Source organism: Mytilus californianus, unplaced genomic scaffold (assembly GCF_021869535.1).
Source record: "Mytilus californianus isolate M0D057914Y unplaced genomic scaffold, xbMytCali1.0.p SCAF_4, whole genome shotgun sequence".
NCBI lineage: Eukaryota > Metazoa > Mollusca > Bivalvia > Mytilida > Mytilidae > Mytilus > Mytilus californianus.
In genome coordinates, this window is record NW_026262690.1 from 71,463,308 (window position 1) to 71,468,915 (window position 5,608).

A 5,608-nucleotide genomic window follows, 5' to 3' on the forward strand; every position below is an offset into this window, starting at 1 on the left:
CCACCCATTAAAAGTCCTTGAGAATGACACATAAAACAACAAGTATAAAACGTGATTATATAACGTATCTTTGTATGTTACGATCATGAGAGAAAATCAAAACACTGACTGTGACAAGTGGAAACCTTTTATCGTTCCATATCTTATGAGAATAGAATAGAATAGAATATTTTTATTTCCCAAATAACAGGGCCCATAAAGGGAATACAAATCAGTTACAATTGATTGACATTATTGATAATTACAACACTGATGATAAACAGCACAGTGTACATGTACATGTATATTTAGTATATTAATTAGCATTGGTCAGACTCAGAGCCAACAACAATATATAATATAAATGCACGATTAAATTATAAAATTACATTATATGCATTCGTTATCAAATTATTTACTAGCCTTAGTATGACTATCAATATTCGGACCTGATATCCTTAACTCAAAACACTCCAATATAACAGCCCATTTTTCCCAAAAGAGATACATTTTCTTGTGTCAAGAGCCATAAATATTTGGAAAATTTATTCAAGTTTTTAAAATTATAACAAATGTTAGAAATGTAATGAAAAAAATCTTATTTTGATATCATATAGGGGACATTCTAATAAAAATGAAGCTCATCCTCAAGTTTACCAAGTGAGCAATTTAAACAAAGACGCTCGGATCTATGTATACGTTTTTATTAATATCTGTCGGCCTCAATTTTTTAAGAGTGAGCGCTTATTCTTATTTACAAATTGACTGTCATTTTTTTAAAATCCAGTAGTTTTCAATATTTTTCTTTTTTAAAACAATATTTTACAGAAAAATAAGTACCAAGCTTCCCTTTTTCTGAGTTAATTGTTTGATAATGGTTGGTCAAAATAAGGTAATTTTATCATCGTGTATAGCAGCAGACATAGTTTGGGTTTAAAGAGCACCCTTTTTATCTTATTATCAATAAATACGCTAATCTAGATTAAAAGGGGTTTGGCTGAAATCTATAAAAAATCGTTGAACCCTGGCAAATATATATATATATAGTTTGGGTTTAAAGAGCACCCTTTTTATTTTATTATCAATAAATACGCTAATCTAGATTAAAAGGGGTTTGGCTGAAATCTATAAAAAAATCGTTGAACCCTGGCATTATATATATATATATATATAATTAAGAAGTATGTATACATGTGTCTGTCCAAAGTCAGATACCTTGTCAGTAGTTAAGTTATATCCCACTTGTTTTTCTTATTGCCAAATTTAGGTTTTTATGCCAGATATTTAATATAAAAATAAGAAGATGTGGTATGATTGCCAATGACACAACTATCCACCAAAGTTCAAATGAAGTGGATGTAAGCAATTATGGCCAACCGTAAGGCCTTCAACAATGAGAAAAACCCAATCCGTATGGTCGGCTATAAAAGGCCCCGACATGAAAAATATGAAACAATTCAATTGAGTTTTAATTTATAACAAAGCAATTTACGAAAACAAATATGACAGACATGAACCAACGACAACCACTGAACTACAGGCTCCCGACTTGGGACAGACACATAAAAAATGTGGCGGGGTTAAACATGTTTGTGAGCGTTCAGCCCTCCCCTAACCTGGGACAGCGGTGTAACAGTAGATTGTTTTTAATCGCAACTTTTCTACATACTTTTGGCGATTTTGAGCTAGATATATTCTCCAGAAAAGTGTCTATACTGTTGAAGAACGTAATATAGATCAAAAAGATGTCTGTTTAAAGTCATTTGGTTGCTGTAACATTGACATGTAACCCACATCTCCTTTTAATCATAAATTCCCAAACTACCAGATTTTCACACTGTGAGCAGATTCCATGTCTCTTTCTAATTTAATGCCTGTCTTTTGAACGCATGACTCTCTTTTAAAGGGGCATTGGCTACGAGATTTTGAAAATATGATTTTTTTTGTTCAATCTTTAATGAAAGTGAAATAGTGAAATAATAATTTGCTTTTAGCAGCCAGTTTGGTTCAATTTTGTCAAAATAAGCAAAAAACATCACTGATGAATTAAGCACTTGCAAGTGAATAAGTCGACCTGATTGAATCCGTATTCATGTGACCTTCAATTAAACCCTCGATGGTTAATTAGATGGCGTCTAGACTATAAAATACACACGAAATGCTGATACATATTATCGAGCCCATGCATTGTAAATTGCTTATTTTAGACTTTTTATATCTTGGATAAAATTGAGAATGGAAATGGGGAATGTGTCAAAGAGACAACAACCCGACCACAGAACAGACAACAGCAGAAGGCCACCAACAGGTCTTCAATGCAGCGAGAAATTCCCGCACCCGGAGGCGTCCTTCAGCTGGCCCCTAAACAAATATATATACTAGTTCAGTGATAATGAACGCCATACTAAACTCCAAATTGTACACAAGAAACTAAAATTAAAAATAATACAAGACTAACAAAGGCTAGAGGCTCCTGACTTGGGACAGGCGCAAAAATGCGGCGGGGTTAAACATGTTTATGAGATCTCAACCCTCCCCCTATACCTCTAGCCAATGTAGAAAAGTAAACGCATAACAATACGCACATTAAAATTCAGTTCAAGAGAAGTCCGAGTCTGATGTCAGAAGATGTAACCAAAGAAAATAAACAAAATGACAATAATACATAAATAACAACAGACTACTAGCAGTTAACTGACATGCCAGCTCCAGACTTCAATTAAACTGATTGAAAGATTATGTCTTCATCATATGAATATCAGGCACAATCCTTCCCGTTAGGGGTTTAGTATCATACCATCATAACATATATGAGAAGAACATAACCCGTGTCATGCCAACAACTGGTTTTTAAATAAATGTGTTTAGTGCAGATGCAAAGACCCTATAAGTGAATCAATATCAACGCCAAAATATGCAATCTTTAATGACCTGACAACAGTATCGTAACTATATCCCTTCTTAATAAGTCTATTTAAAGGTTTTGTTAGTTTCAGAGGTGAATACTGACATTTTTGTGCTTTATAAAGAATATTTCCATAAAAAATTGGATGTGAAATACCTGAACGTATAAGAAGTCTGCATGTTGAGCTATATTTACGAATGATGTCCTTATACCGATGATAAAATTTAGTAAATGTTTTGACTAGTTTGTGATATCGAAAACCCTGGTGTAATAATTTTTCAGTAATACATACATTTCTCTCGTTAAAATCTAAAACATTGTTACATACACGAGCGAATCGTACAAGTTGAGATATATAAACACCGTAAGATGGTGACAAGGGAACGTCACCATCTAAAAATGGATAATTAACGATAGGAAATGAAAAATCATCTCTTTTATCATATATTTTAGTATTAAGCTTTCCGTTAATGATATAGATATCAAGATCGAGGAAAGGGCAGTGGTCATTGTTAGTATTAGCTTTATTTAAAGTAAGTTCAACAGGATAAATTTCTTTAGTATACATACTGAAGTCGTCATTATTGAGAGCCAAAATATCATCCAAATATCTAAAAGTATTATTAAATTTGTGTATCAGATGTTGTTTCGATGGGTCTTTACTGATTTTTGTCATAAATTGTAACTCATAGCAATACAAAAAAAGGTCCGCAATAAGTGGTGCACAGTTAGTCCCCATTGGAATTCCGATAACCTGACGATATACGGAATCTCCAAAGCGAACAAAAATGTTATCTAGTAAAAATTCAAGGGCATATATAGTATCAAAGCATGTCCAATTGACATAGTTTTTTTGTTTATTGCTACTAAAAAATGACCTAAAAGAGTTTGAACATATATATTCACATTCTGACTTTTTAAATGCCCATTTAATAGGTGTGTGAATTTTTTCTTAATGAGAATGTGAGGCAATGTGGTATATAGGGTAGAAAAATCAAAACTTTGAACAGATTCAAAATCACCAATATATGCATGCAATTTATTAAGTACTTCCAACGAGTTCTTGACACTCCAAAAGTAATTAATTCCACTATTTTCGAAGGCCTTATTTGAACAATTTATTATCAGGTTTTTGATTGTACCAAGTGTACTGGTAAGAAGAATAGACAATTTAGTAGTGGAACAATGGCTTGGAGACGAAATGAATCTATATTTGGAAGGTGTTTTGTGTAGCTTCGGAAGCCAATACATACACGTTTTAGTATGTTATAAATCAAATATGAGAATTTGAGTCAAATCGGTGCATATGAATTTGACATCTAATGCCCCTTTATAAAGGAATGGCGATCTGACGAAGTTTTATTTTACTAACTAATTAGATATAGGAAGATGTGGTATGAGTGCCAATGAGACAACTCTCCATCCAAGTTACAATTTATAAAAGTAAACCATTATAGGTCAAGGTACGGCCTTCAACATTAAACATTAAGCTTACATTAAAAGTTCAGTTTAATTCATATATTTCAGTATCAACATGCGAATTAAACGCTGAAAAGGAAAATCTGTTCTAAATAATGTAAAAGTATCGCTCTATTAAGTGCGATTAAAATATTTATTTAGATCTTGCCATACTGTCTCGTAGTCGTTTTTTTTTCTCTATTCTACTGCGACATTCACTTATGGTTTTAGAATTCACACCGGCATAATAAAATTACATTCATATGTTCCTGCCTTGTACCGATTCATTCGGTGTCCTGTGTGCATATGGTATAACAAAGGGCATACACATGTAATTTATGCGGTTTTAAAAGCTCTTCACAGCTTATGTTTGTTATTGTATATACCTACTTTAAATAAAGCTAATACAGGCTAACTAGTCATTTTGGGGTCCTTTATAGCTTGCTGTTTGGTGTGAGCCAAGGCTCCGTGTTGAAGGCCGTACTTTGACCTATAATTGTTTACTTCTTTTACATTGTGACTTGGATGGCGAGTTGTCTCATTGGCACTCATACCACATCTTCTTATTTATAAAAACTCAGATTCATTACAGAAATTTAGTCAGCTTCAAACCTGGGACTTTAAATATGTAATGGAAACAGAGAGAGGGTTTATAAAATGTTAAGAAGAAGTTGAAAATATGAGTAAACCATATTTATACTTAAATATAACTTTTTAAATCATAGTTCTCACTTTATCGTCATGTAGTTATAGATTTCAAAAGGCACCAATTCACTTAACTTTGGTCAGTTCCTTTCCTAAAATAAGCTCCTTATTTTTACATTTATATTTATACATTAAATATAAATTTGTGAAGACTGGCGAAGATAAATTAAATCGAAGATCATAGTGATATGTTGGAAAAGAACAGAAAGTGTCTGTAAGAAGTTCCTTCAAATTTCATGACACGTAGAGAGAAAACAAATTCAAAATCAGGACCACACAAGAAGCATATCAATCAAAATAAAAAGTTGGAAAGGTACACCTCAATTCCTTATGAGTAAACCCTAAACGTTTGACACCTGTATTTTGCCTGGTCAATTTCTACTAACAGAAATATATGTTACAGAATGAGATACAACTTGGTTTCAGGTCTCTCAAGCAAATAATCCAATTCTATTTTGGTCTACTGTTATGTATACAGATAATTCTGCTTCATATCTTTATCATTCATAAAAGTGACAATGAAGGTTTGTAAACCTTACGACAAAAGAGATGATTTAAATT